Source organism: Ornithorhynchus anatinus, chromosome 14, assembly GCF_004115215.2.
Source record: "Ornithorhynchus anatinus isolate Pmale09 chromosome 14, mOrnAna1.pri.v4, whole genome shotgun sequence".
Lineage (NCBI taxonomy): Eukaryota > Metazoa > Chordata > Mammalia > Monotremata > Ornithorhynchidae > Ornithorhynchus > Ornithorhynchus anatinus.
In genome coordinates this window covers 26,227,758-26,242,825 of record NC_041741.1, presented here as the reverse complement: position 1 = coordinate 26,242,825, position 15,068 = coordinate 26,227,758, and positions in this window count along the sequence as shown.

Sequence of the window (15,068 nt, the reverse complement as noted above, 5' to 3'; positions counted from 1 at the left end):
ACTGTTCATTTTCCAGTGGCTTCTTCTCCACTGCTTTCAAACATGCTCGGGTCTCCCCTAGGCTAAAAAACAACAACCCTCCTTTGAGTAACGGTTCATTCATTCATTCAGTTGTATTTATCGAGCGCTTACTAGGTGCAGAGCACCGTACTAAGCTCTTGGAACGGACAATTCGGCACTAGATAGAGACAATCCCTGCCCAACAACGGGCTCACAGTCTAAACGGAGGAGAGAGACAACAAAACGAAACAGAACAAAACAATAGTCTGGCGACGAAACAAGTAGTCTGGCGTTTCCCTCCGGTTATCGCCCCATTTCCCTACTACCATTCTTCTTCAAGCTCCTTGAGTGAATTTTCTACACTCACTGCCTCCGCTTCCTCTCCAGTTCTCTCCCTGACTCCACCTCGATCTGGCTTCTGTCCTTTTCGCTCCACGGAAATCGCCTTCGCAAAGGTCACCGATGATCTTCTTTATTCGTTCAATCGAATTTATTCAACGCTTACTATGTACAGAGCGCTGTACTAAGCGCTTGGAATGTACAGTTGGGCAATAGATAGAGACCATCCCTGCCCAACAACAGGCTCACAGTCTAAACGTAGGAGAGAGACAACGAGACAAAACAGAACAAAATAGAACAGGCAGTCTGGCGACGGAACAAGTAGCCTGGCCGTTCCCTCCGGTTATCACTCCCTACTACCTTTCTTCCTCAAGCTCCTTGAGTGAATTTTCTACATTCACTGCCTCCACTTCCTCACCAGTTCTCTCCTTGACCCCACCTCGATCTGGCTTCTGTCCTCCTCGGTCCACGGAAATCGCCTTCGCGAAGGTCACCAATGATCTTCTTCCCAATCCAGTGGCCTCTATTCCATCCTATTCTTCTTTGAGACCTCAGCGGCCTTCAACACCGTGAACCGCCCCGCCTTCTAGAAGCATTCTCCAACTCTGGCTTCGCCGACACTGTCCTCTCCTGGTTTTCCTCCTATCTCTCTGGCTGTTCATTCTCAATCTCTTTTGTGGGCTCCCTTTCCTCTCATCCACTAAATGTGGTAATCTTTCATGGCTCAGTTCTGAGTCCCCTGCTATTCTTCATCTACATCCATTCCCTTGGGGAACTCGTTCGCCTTCATGGCTTCAACTACCGTCGCTATGCAGGTGTTTCCCAAATCTGCATCTTCAGGCCAGACCTCTCTTCTTCTCTGTCGTCTCTCATGAACTGTGAGCCTCACGTGGGACGACCTGATTACCCTGTATCTACCCCAGCGCTTAGAACAGTGCTCTGCACATAGTAAGCGCTTAACAAATACCAACATTATTATATTATTATTTCTTCAATCAGTCAATCAATCAATTTCCTCCTGCTTTCAGGACATCTCTATTTGGATGTCCCTCCAACATCTCAAACTTAAGAGGTACAGAAGAGATCCCTCATCTGGGGTAGCCAAAGCCTGTCGTCCCCTGACTGTCCCATCACTGTAGACAGCACCACCATCCTCCCTGCCTCACAAGCCCATAACCTTGCCATTGTCCTCGACACATCTATTTCATTCAACCCATATATTCAGTGTCACCAAATCCTGTGAGTTCTGCCTTCACAACAACCATCCATCAATCGATCGGTACTATTCATTGATCATTTACCATGTGCAGAACACTGTACTAAATGCTTGGTAGGGTACAGTGTAACAGAATCGGTAGACACATTCCCCTCCCACAAAGGGCTTGCAGGAAAATGGGGAGACAGACATTAAAATAAACTCTCAGTACGTACATACTTGCTGTGGGGCTGAGGGTGGGGTCAATCCATCAATTGTATTTATTGAGTGTTTACTATGTGCAGAAAACTGTACTAAGCATTTAGGAGAGTACTATATAACAGAGCTGGAAGCAACGTGGCTCCGTGGAAAGAGCCCGGGCTTGGGAGTCAGAGGTCATGGGTTCGAATCCCGGCTCTGCCCCTTGTCAGCTGTGTGACTGTGGGCAAGTCACTTCACTTCTCTGTGCCTCAGTGACCTCATCTGTAAAATGGGGATGAAGACTATGAGCCTCACGTGGGACAACCTGCTGACCCTGTATCTACCCCGGAGCTTAGAACAGTGCTCTGCACATAATAAGTGCTTAACAAATACCAACATTATTATTATTATTATTATGTTCCCTACCCACAATGAGCTTACACTTTTGAAAGGGAGACAGACATTAATATAAATACAGCATGACCTAGTGTCAAGAGCAAGGGATTAGGAGTCAAAAGACTTGGGTTCTAATCCCGGCTCTGCCACTTGTCTGTTATGTGATCTTGGGCAAGTCGCTTAACATGGATGGAGAGGAAAGGGTAGATTCTAGAGATGTTCTGAAGGTGGAACCGACAGGATATGGTGACGGATTGATACGTGGGTTGAACGAGTGATATATCTATCAATCTGCTGTATTGTGCTCTCCCAAGTGCTTAGTGCAGTATGCTGCTTACGGGACGTGCTCATTAAATATCACTGAATGACTGATTGAGAAAAAATTTGAACAAATATAATTTAAATCATGAGACAAGAAGGGAAAAGCAAAACAGTGCCAGGAAGACTCTGTCTGATCTCTTGGCAGCAACAAAAAACACTGAGATACTATGATAGTTCCTGCAGCCTCTTCTTTCTGAAAGCATTGCAACCAATCAACATGTGGCTGAAAATAGCTCATTTCCCAAAATCGCCAAAGCTCGGTGAGTTGACGGTTAGCTTGAAGAAAATCAAGGTTATACACGGGCCTGCACCTGGCAAACCCTATACACAACCAAAGATCGACAGCTGATTCCCAGCACTGAATGTTGTTACCGAACTCTGTTACCTGGGTAGCACGTTAGTGGCTAGTTCAGAGGCCGGGATAGACAGAGGATGGAGACGATCGAATCAAGGAAAACAGATCCTTTAACAGGTGCAGCTTCAGACATCTGGTCACACTAGGCACTGCACGTTTTTCTGCTCTCTCTAGGACCATCCGACATTAGTATGTTATGCTACACAACATTGGAAGACAGGCTACTAAACAGGAAGAAATCACCTGACGACAAAATAATGATAGAATCGCTGTTGCTCATTCGGAGTCTCATATTAGAGGGGTCAGATGTGTGCTTTTCAAAACTCATCCGAGGTGGATTTTCCCTCCTACATGAAGGGCTGAACAGAGCCGGGAGGACCAAGTACCTCCATCGATCAATCGGTAGCATTGATTGAGCACCGACTGGGTATAGAGGAATGTACTGGGTGGTTTAGGAAGGGCCACTAGAATGGAGGGGTGTGGTCCCCACCCTCGGGGTCTTTACAGGCTAGCCACCTCCCATACCAGCAGAAGGACATCAGGAGTGCTTGGAGACGGGCCGGGGATGGAGCTCCGGGAATGCCCAGCAATCGTTACCCCCATCTCTTGTCCACCCTTACGTCCAAAGCCTTCCCCTTGGGACTCAAAGAACCACTTCGGCAGGGAGTAGAATTTATGGTAGTCACAAACCTGTCTGCTGGGTGACCTCGGGCGGGCCGCTTCGCTTCTCTGGGCCTCGGTGACCTCGTCTGTAAAAATGGGGATTAAAAAAAAAAATGTGAGCCCCACGTGGGACAATCTGATTACCCAGGGTCTACCCCAGCGCTTGGGGCAGTGTTCGGCACATAGCAAGTGCTTGACAAATATCATCATTATTATTATTACCCCCCCCCCACCCTCTGCTCCTCCCCCTTCCTCCTTCCCCTCAGCACGGTGCTCATTTGTATATATTTTTTATTACCCTATTAATTTTGTTAATGAGGTGTACATCCCCTTGATTCTATTTATCTGGATGATCTTGTCTTGTTTTTGTTGTGTTCTGTTTTGCTTTGCCACCCGTCTCCCCCATTTAGACTGTGAGCCCATCATCAGGCAGGGATGGTCTCTATCTGTTACCGAATTGCACATTCCAAGCGCTTAGTACAGTGCTCTGCACATAGTAATTGCTCAATAAATACTATTGAATGAATAGTAGTCACGATCCATCTGAAATGTGGATCAAACAGAGAATAAGGAAACACCAAAGGGAACGGGAGCTCGACTCTGCAACACCCAAGGGATCCTTACCGAGTCTTCGTGAACCTCAGACTCAAGAATGGAACTCGACGAAAACAATTTATGCCATTTAAGTTAGTCGGTCGATCGTATTTATTGAGCGCTTACTGTGTGCAGAGCACTGGACTGAATGCTTGGGAGAGTACAATACATAAGCTTGCATCTAGACTGGAAGCTGGTGGTGGCCAGGGAATGTGTCTCTGTATTGTTACACTGTACTCTCCCAAGCGCTTAGTACAGTGCTCTGCACACAGTAAGAGCTCAGTAAATACGGTTAAATGAAAAGAGGATTGAATGAACATTGCCTGCCACGCAACGAGCTTACAGTCTAGAGGGGAATACAGATATTAAATGAAAACAATAAGGACAAGTAGAGAGGTACAGTGTTTCTTCCATGCACTTGGGAGGATATGTATTTGATTTCTACCCCTTTTGTATTGAGTGGCTCAGTGGAAAGAGCCCAGGCTTTGGAGTCAGAGGTCATGGGTTCGAATCCCTGCTCCGCCACTTGTCAGCTGTGTCACTGTGGGCAAGTCACTTAATAATAATAATAATGTTGGTATTTGTTAAGTGCTTACTATGTGCCGAGCACTGTTCTAAGCGCTGGGGTAGACATAGGGGAATCAGGTTGTCCCACGTGGGGCTCACAGTCTTAATCCCCATTTTCCAGATGAGGGAACCGAGGCACAGAGAGGTTAAGTGACTCGCCCACAGTCACACAGCCGACAAGTGGCAGAGCTGGGATTCGAACTCATGAGCCCTGACCCCAAAGCCCATGCTCTTTCCACTGAGCCACGCTGCTTCTCACTTCACTTCTCTGGGCCTCAGTAACCTCATCTGTAAAATGGGGATTAAGACTGTGAGCCCCACGTGGGACAACCTGATTCCCTTGTGTCTACCCCAGCGCTTAGAACAGTGCTCTGCACATAGTAAGCGCTTAACAAATACCCACATTATTATCATTATTTTTTTTTACCAAAAAAACTCAATGGATACAGTACCGGAACGATTGCAGTTGGAGGTGGGGCATTTGGGGAGAGATTCATTCATTCATTCAATAGTATTTATCGAGCGCTTACTATGTGCAGAGCACTTTACTAAGCGCTTGGAATGGACAAATCGGTAACAGATAGAGAGAGTCCCTGCCCTTTGACGGGCTTACGGTCTAATCGGGGGAGACGGACAGACAAGAACAGTGGCAATAAATAGAATCGAGGGGAAGAGCATCTCATTAAAACAATAGCAGATAAATAGAATCAGGGCGATGTACATCTCATTAACAAAATAAATAGGGTAATGAAGATATATACAGTCGAGGGGATGAGTACAGTGCTGAGGGGATGGGATGGGAGGGGAGGAAAAGAGGGAAAGGGGGGAGAACAGGGTTTAGCTGTGGAGAGATGAAGGGAGGGTAGAGGGAGCAGAGGGAAAAGGGGAACTCAGTCTGGGAAGGCCTCTTGGAGGAGGTGAGCTGTAAGTAGGGTTTTGAGGAGGGGAAGAGATGTATCCATGGCATCGCTATGTGTCAGAGACAGCTCATTCATTCATTCAATCGTACTTATTGAGCGCTTAATGCGGGCAGATGACTGTACTAAGCACTTGGAAAGTACAATTCAGGTAGAGACAATCCCTCCCCAACAACGGGCTCACAGTCTAGACTCGACAGCAGAAGACAAGACAAGAATAAAATGATGTGCCGATGAATTCAATCTTGGTCAGCCCTTGAACTTGAAGAAATGCAGGCTCCGCCTCCACATTTTGAAGTATGAATCATTGATTAGCGTACCATATGAGCTCACTGAAGAACTCGGCTCTGATTCATCTCCCTGTTCAGACCGCTCTCTGACCCCGGCCTAAAGGAAAGTCAGGCTAGAGTACAGTCCTTGCAAAAGGCTGTGACTCCATAATGATCTCATTCCCTTTTTCCACTCCGTTTCTCAGAGAGGCAAGAAACCCAAGCTGCCAAAAGGACTGGAAATGGAAATGAGATTGCCCCCATCTCTGAATATAGACCACGAAGACGTGCAGGTTCTGAGGTGACTCGGAGAAGCGAAAAGCAGCATTTACGTGATTATAAAGCTCTTTATTATTTCAGTCTTAATATGCCATCCCAATATTTGACATATCAAAATATTCCCCGGTTCTCTTCGAAGGGGTCATTCAACCAAAGCTTCAGAAGCAGCGAAACCTACCGGAAAGAGGGTGGGCTTGGGAGTCGGAGGTTGTGGGTTCTAATCCCCGCTCTGCCACTACTCTGCTCTGTGACTTTGGGAAAGTAGCTTAATTTATCTAAGCCTCATTTGCCTCACCTGTAAAATGGGGGTTAAGACTGTGAACCCCAGGTGGGATAACCTGATTACCTTGTATTTATCCCAACGTTTAGAACAGTGCTTGATAAATAGTAATGGCTTAACAGGTACCATCATTATTATTAAGTGTTCAGTACAGTGCTATGCACACAGTAAGTGCTCAATAAATACGACTGATGAATGAATGAAAACCAAGAATGCTCAGTGCAGGTACAGCACTGTACTGCAGACTATTACCATCCAACCATCCAAAGAACTATGAGTCTCCCTTGCTTCACCCTGTAGTTGCATTTTCGAAAAAGGTAGGATCAGCCCACCCATCCAAAACAAACACAGTATTGAGGGGAAAAAAAACATTTTTGAACACAAACACTGTCACGATCGGAGAAGCAGTATTGCCTAATGAATAAAGCACAGGCCTGTGAATCAGAAAGACTTTTTATGGTATTTGTTAAGTGCTTACCGACTGCCAGGCCCTGTCTGTACTGACCTGGGTTCTAAACCAGGCTCTGCCACTTGTCTGTTGTGTGACCTTAGGTAAGTCATTTCACTGCTCTGGGCCTCGGGTATCTCATCTGGAAAATGGGGATTAAGACTGGGGGACAAGTCACTTCACTATGCCTCCGTTCCTTCATCTGAAAAATGAGGATGGAGACTGTGAACCCCATGTGGGACATGGACTGTATCCAACCTAATTAGCTAGCATCTACTCCAACGGTTAATACGGTGCCTGGCCCACAGTTAGCACTTAAGAAAAAAAAAAATCTTTTGCCAATCAGAGTCCGCCTCAGAATTTAGGATGCTCAGTGGATTTTGCCAATCCGGCTCTCTGTTGAGGAGAGGGTCCCTGCTTAGTTGAGTCCACCTGTGGCCTCATCAGGGTTGCAAACAGGCCACAGGTAGCTTGTCCAAGCAGCTGAATCTTGAACCAAGATTATTTGGGACAAACACACACACACACACACACACCCAACGCCTCCCCCTGCAACACATGCTGCTTTGACTCATATCAATGCGAATAGAATTTTCTCCCTAAAAAAAACGAACTATGATCTTTCAAACTAAGAAGCTGAGGCACCTTTAGCGCTGAGTAATTTTTTCAGTCAGAGCCGTTGCAGAGGCTGCCCTAAGTACACCTGCACTTTAACAGAAGTAATCTTTTATGTGTAAGATCACGGTAGAGGGATACTTATTTTCTTCTCCAAAACCTGTACTGTACCCCGGTCTAGGACTCTGAATTCACAGTAACCCACTGATCCCCTTTCTGTCTGCCAGGTAGAAGAAAAATCATAGGATCGAAACTCATTCTCTGTCTTGGGAATCCAACCAAAAGAAACGATCGGCAGGCCATCACTTTAAAAATCTGGACAGGTTTTATATTTTCTTTCAATTTTATCTTATTTGGGAAGTGTTTACTATGTGTCTCACACTGTTCTAAAGTCAATTAGGTGGAACACGGACCGTGTTTCACGTGGGATTCGCAAACCAAGTAAGAGGGAAGACAGGTATTCAATCCCCATTTACAGATGAGGGAACTGAAGCACTGAGAAGTTGAGCAACTCGTCCAGGGTCACACAGCAGGCAATTGGAGGAGTCAGGATTAGAACCCAGTCCTCTGGCTCCCAGGCCTTTGACGCTTCCCATTTGGCAACACTGCTTCTCAAGTAATGCTGTTCTCACAGGAGCTACTTTTTGAATAACTTCTTTCACTTAGTCATTTGATTTAGCTATTTCAATGATTGTGGGTCCTGTAATAAGGGGAAGGAGATTGGGAATGATGTTTCTAAGTAACCATGTGTTTGTTTAAGTTTGTTTTGTTTATGATATACAGCTTGTTTAACTATTCAGACATTGACATTCTTGAAAATGTTTGTAGATGATACTATCTTATAATAGAATTGCTTGGGTAAGACAGGACTGCTTCAATGATCCTCTGAGCTTACCTTTCACCACTGAAGCTAAAATATGAAAAGCATAGCATTGGCAGCAACTCTGAAGGAAATTATCACTGGTGCCAAAGCCATGATAAAGGGATTCGCAGCTTGATCTCATATCTCTGCAGAAATCTTCACACTAGGACTGTGCTTTATTCTTAGATATCTGCATTCACTAAATCGCAGAGGGCGGGAATCCTGTTTTACTTACTCTACCGTACTCTCCTGAGAGTTCGTACAATGCTCAACACACTGCTAGTGTGCGATAAATATTCCCAATTGGTTAATTACATGAGTGTTTCTTCAAATTATGGAACGATGAAAAAATGTTATAGGACTTGAAAGAAACCAATAGAATGACACCTTTAATAAGGAAGGTGTGACAGCTGTCTGGAATCAACCAAGTTATAATAATGGTGGTATTTGTTAAGCGCTTACGTTGTGCAAAGCACTGTTCTAAGCACTGGGGTGATACAAGGTGATCAGGTTGTCCCACGTGGGGCTCACAGTCTTCATCCCTATTTGACAGATGAGGTTACTGAGGCACAGAGAAGTTAAGTGACTTGCCCAAAGTCACACAGCTGGCAGGCAGCGAAGCCGGGATTTGAACCCATGACCTCTGACTCCCAAGCCCCGGCTCTTTCCACTGAGCCACGCTGCTTCTCTAAGTTATCTCACTGCTCTCCATTCCTGGCAAGATTTTAGCCCAAGTACCCCTAGGTAGGCACAAACTACAAGCAGAACTATCTTAAATTAAAAAATGGTGGTATTTGTTAAGCGCTTACTATGTGCAAAGCACTGTTCTAAGTGCTGGGGGATACAAGGAGATCAGGTTGTCCCACGTGGGGCTCACAGTTTTAATCCCCATTTTACAGATGAGGTAACTGAGGCACAGAGAGGTTAAGTGACATGCCCAAAGTCACATTAGAGAAGCAGCGTGGCTCAGTGGAAAGAGCCTGGGCTTGGGAGTCAGAGGTCATGGGTTCGAATCCCGGCTCTGCCACTTGTCAGCTGTGTGACTGTGGGCGAGTCACTTCACTTCTCTGGGTTTCAGTTCCCTCATCTGGAAAATGGGGATTAAGACTGTGAGCCTCACGTGGGACAATCTCATTCCCCTGTACCTCTCCCAGCGCTTAGAACAGTGCTCCACACATAGTAAGCGCTTAACAAATATCAACATTATTATTATTAAGTATAATGTGGCTTCATGTTAAAATGCAGCACAGCAGAGAGGATCTGCGTAACGTGACAGGTAACGGAAAAGTTGCAGAGGGGGACACTAAGACTCCAATATAAGTCTCCAATAAGACTCGTCGGAAACTGGAAGCAAATTTAGAAATCTGGAGAAAATTCCCCCAGACTACACGGTGAGAGGATATTCAGTGGGGCCAGAGCTGCCTGCCTCCTGCCCGATTCTTTTCCTACAGTTACCGAGGTAAAGTTGTTCTTTTCGACCTAGACTAGCCTATCTTGCTTCATGTCATAATGATAATAGTGGTATTTGTTATGCGCTTACTATGTGACAAGCACTGTTCTAAGCGCTGGGTTAGGTACGAGGTAATTGGGTTGGACACAGTCCCCGTCCCACATGGGGCTCACAGTCTCGATCCCCATTGTACAGATGAGGTAACTGAGGCACCCGGAAGTTTAGCGACTTGCCCAGGGTCACACAGTGGAGGAGCAGGTATTAGAACGTAGGTCCTTTGACTCCGGAGCCTGTGCTCTTTCCACTAGGCCACACCGCTTCCCCTGAGAACCTGCTAGCTGGAGGGAAAAACGCAACCGGATCCCCCGCGAAACTCTTAACTCAAAAAACCGTGAAAAATATCTAAAGTGATTCGGTCTATCGATCAACCACTCAGCGTCAGAACAGAGCTTGGCACATGGTAAGCTCTTAACAGATACCGTAATTATCACGGATTATTATTTACCAAATACCTGATGTGTGAAGAGTGCTGTTCTAAGCATATGGGGAAGCTCTGTACACGAAGACGTGATCCCTGACCACGAGGAACTTGTAAAGCAGTTTGATTAGGAGGAATCTCTTAGGGTGTTTTGGGGGGGGGCTAAAGGTGGGCTGGGGTCTTTGCTAACCAAGGGGGTCTGGGAATGGACCGGAGTTCACTGGGGAAAGGCTGGAGGTTGGAATGTTTGAGTTGTTGCAGCCCCCAACTGCCTGATGATAAGACCGGTAGGGAATAATCATCATCATCATCATCATCATCATAGCATTTAAGTGCTTGCCATGTGCCAAGCACTATTCTAAACATTGGGGTGGATGCAAGCAAATTGGGTTGGACACAGTCCCTGTCCCACATGGGGCTCACAGTCTCAATTCCCATTTTCCAGGTGAAGCAAGTGAGGCCCTGAGAAATGAAGTGATTTGCCCAAGGTCGCACAGCAGATAAGTGGCTGAAGTGGGATTAGAACCCATGACCTTCTGACTCCCAGGCTTGTCCTCTATCCACTACACCATACTGCTTCCCATGCAATGGTGGGGTTGGGGGGGGGCAGGTTTTAGAAGGGGGCAAGGGCAGAGGGGGTGAGAGGGGGCAAGTTGGGAGTAGCTCGCTCTGGGATGGGGCTGAAGGGAAACACTTGCATCCATCTCTGGTGCCCAGTGAGAACCAAAGCAGAAGTGACAGAGAAGAAGATCCATCAATCAGTGGTATTTATTAAGTGTTTACTGTGTTCAGAGGATCATCATCATCATCAGTGGCTTGTACTGAATGCTTATTGAGAAGCAGTGTGCCTTAGTGGTTAGACCATGGGCCTGGAAGTCAGAAGGACCTGGGTTCTAATCCTCGTTCTGCCACGTCTGCTGTGTGACCTTGGGTAAGTCGCTTCACTTCTCTTGCTCTCAGTTACCTCATCTGTAAAATGGGGATTAAGAATGTGAGCCCTATGTGGGAGAGGGACTAGGCCAACCTGATTAACTTGTATCTACCCCAGCACTTAGAACAGTGCTTGGCACGTAGTAAGCACTAAACAAGTACCATTATTATTATTATTATTATTATGTGCAAAGCACTGCACTAAGCACTTGGAGAGTACAACACAACAGGGTTGGTAGACACATCCCCTGCTCACAGTAGGTTTATTGTCTAATCTCCTTTTGAACCTTTGCTTCTGCCTTTCCACCTAGTCTTCTCCTTTCCTTCTCTTCTTCCCCGTTATATTTCCACCCTGTTTTTCTCCCTTCCTTCTTCCTTCTCCTTTCTCTTCCACTTGTTCCCCTGTCCCCTTAAAGACCCACCCCCAATGTCCTGCCCCTCTTAAACCTCCACCCCCAAGTTCACACGTACTCTCAAAAAGAGAAGCAGCTTGGCCTGATGGAAAAAACAAGGGCCTGGAAGTCAGTGGACCTGGGTTCTAATCCCACTTCTGCCACTTGTCTGCTGTGTGATCTTGGACTGGTCACTTAACTGCTCTGTGCCTCAGTTATCTCATTTGTAAAAGGGGGACTAAGACTATGAGCCGCTTGTGGGACATGAACCATGTCCAACCTGTTCAGCCTGTGTGTACCTCAGCGTGTACACAGTGCTTGGCACATAGTAAGCGCTTAACAAATACCGCTTAGGAATAAAAATGACAGGTCGGCTCCTTGGAACACAAGATATGTGATGATTATGAATGCTTTCTTGGAATCAGCAAAGCTTTATGAACAGTTACCCTATTCCCAGCCAAAGACCTCCATTATCTACTGAATTTGACCACCTTAGCAATAAATCGGAGGGGCCCATCGTTTGGCAAAGTGTAGGAAACTGAATCGAGCAAGTCAGTACATCCTTAGGTAGGCTAAAGATGGAGCCCAGACTTCGATACGGCATCTAAATTCACATTTGGCACCTTGGCCTATTCGAAAGAGTAAGGGACAAGGAAACAGGAAGCTTAGGTTCTAAACCAAGCTCCATTACTTGCCTCCTCTGCAAACCTGGACAAGTCATTTAACCTTTCTGTGCCTCAGCTCCCTCACCTGTAAAACGGGGATACGATACTTATTTTCCCTCACCCTTAGACTAAGTCACACGTGGGACCGGGACCGGATCCGATCTGATTTTGACGTAGTGCATCTGATTTTTTCCCCGGTGTTTAGCACGGTAATTTGATACATTTCTACAGCTTGATACATATCACTGTGATTATCACCTCTCTGCCTGTCTGTGAGGCCTGGGCTTAGCACTGACCCCATACTCCCCTTTTAGAGAAGATAACGAGACAAGGCTCACAAACTACAAGGTTCTGACATGCGTTCGGCCCACCAGTGTAAAAGTAATCCTTAATGTATCACTGCTTTGGTGTAAAACCTGTGAGGAGAACCAATGACAAAGGATAGTCAAATCACTGCTTATGCGGGGAGCTAAAGTGGGAGGTAGAGGAAGTACTTTTAAAGGAACGATGAAGCAAATTTCAGAGAAGACTGCTCAGAGAAAGCAGCAGAAGAAGAATCTGGCTTTTTTGTTGCAACAGGGATGGACTGCATCTCTTGAAATGAGAGCATCGATTACAACATGAAGAGGTAAAAATGAAAGTATCAACCCCTGCACAGAGTAAATGCTAAAGTGCAACAGGAGAAAATCATTGCCAGCATGCACTGTGGACAGGACTGTTAGTCACATATTAGTTTTATTACTTTACTTGAACAGACTGATAATAGTGATAACGATGATGGCATTTGTTCATTCATTCATTCATTCAATAGTATTTATTGAATGCATACTATGTGCAGAGCACCGTACTAAGCGCTTGGAATGTACAAATCAGCAACAGATAGAGACAGTCCCTGCCCAATGACGGGCTTACAGTCTAATCGGGGGAGACAGACAGACAAAAACAATATTATTACTCACTAAGCACCATGCTAAGCGCTGGGGGTAGAAGCAAATTGATCTGGTTGGATGCATTCCCTGTCCCTTCATCGAGACATGTTCCAAGCACTGTTCCAAGCGCTGGGGTAGATACAAGGTGATTAGGTTGTCGCACGTGGGGCTCACGGTCTTAATCCCCATTTTGCAGATGAGGTTACCCAGCTCTGCTACTTGTCAGCTGTGTGACTGTGGGCAAGTCACTTAACTTCTCTGTGCCTCAGTTCCCTCATCTGTAAAATGGGGATTAAGACTGTGAGCCCCGCGTGGGACAACCTGATTCCCCTGTGTTTACCCCAGCGCTTAGAACAGTGCTCTGCACATAGTAAGCGCTTAAGAAATACCAACATTAAATACCAACATTACTGAGGCACAGAGAAGTTAAGTGACTTGCCCAAAGTCACACAGCGGACAAGTGGCAGAAGGGAGTCACGATCTCTGACTCCCAACCCCGGGCTCTTTCCACTGAGCCACGCTGATAAAAAGTTGGAGTCAAAATGTCTCATGGGGGAGGTGCAGCGTGGCTCAGTGGAAAGAGCACAGGCTTGGGAGTCAGAGGTCATGGGTTTGAATCCCCACTCTGCCACTTGTCAGCTGTGTGACTTTGGGCAAGTCACTTAACTTCTCGGTGCCTAAATTCCCTCATCTGGAAAATGAGGATTAAGACTGTGAGCCTCACGTGGGACGACCTGATTCCCCTGTATCTCCCCCAGCGCTTAGAACTGTGCTCTGCACATAGTAAGCGCTTAACGAATACCAACATTATTATTATATCATACTCTCCCAAGCACTCAGTACAGTGCTCTGCCAACGGTAAGCGCTCAATAAATACGACTGATTGACTGACTGACAGCCGCTCTTCCTCCATCAAGTTCTGGGGCTCTCCAGCCCCTGTCCTTCATGAAGAAGAGCTATGCGTTCACCTCACCTCCGCCTAATCTGTCCAGAAAGCCTGGGGGATCCGTGGGTCATGGGGGTGAGGTGGGGTTCATAGGCTGCAAGTGGCAACGGTGCAGAAACAGTCCGGCTCCGCGAAGGGTTTCAAACTGTGTCCGCTCCCTCATTCCCGGTGGATTCTCCCAGGCCGCCTGGGAAGACTGGGATGGGTAAGGAGTGAGAGCACCTCATTTTCAGACGGGGACCAAGGGCAATAAGGGCTTAGAACCAGGGTAAGAGAAGTAGAAGCTGTGGCGGAGAAGGAGGAGAAGACAGAAAGGGAGGAATGGAGAAAGGTGCTTAACTTGAGCGGTAGCTTTATCGAGCGCTTACCGTGTGCAGAGCACTGTGCTAAGTGCTTGGGAGAGGTCCACCTAACAATATAACAGACACGATCCCTGCCCAGAATGAGTTCACAGACTAGAGGAGGAGGCAGACAATCATATAAATAAATAAAATTACAGATGCGAACGTAAGTGCTGTGGGGCTGGGAGTGGGGATGAATAAAGGGAGCAAGCCAAGGTGACGTAGAAGGGAGTGGGAGAAGAGGAAACGAGAGCTTAATCGGGGAAGGCTTCTTGGAAGGAGATGTGCCTTGCCTAAGGCTTTGAAGCTGTCGGGGGAGTAATTGTCCGTCGGCTATGAGGAGGGAGGGCGTACCAGGCCAGAGGCAGGATGAGGGCAAGAGGTCGGCGGAGAGATAGACAAGATCGAGCTACAGTGAGAAGGTTAGCCTTAGAGGAGCCAAGTGTACGGTCTGGGTTGTAGGAGGAGAATAGTGAGGTCCCAGATAAGAGGGGGTAGAGAGACTGACTGCTTTAAAGTCAACGGTGAGGAGGTTAGCCCTGTGAGGTCAACTCTCACGCTGTATTACAACTGAACTCTGCAAGGATCGCCTTGTTTGACTGCTTCTCTCCCCTCTTTCCTTTCTTCCATTCCTTT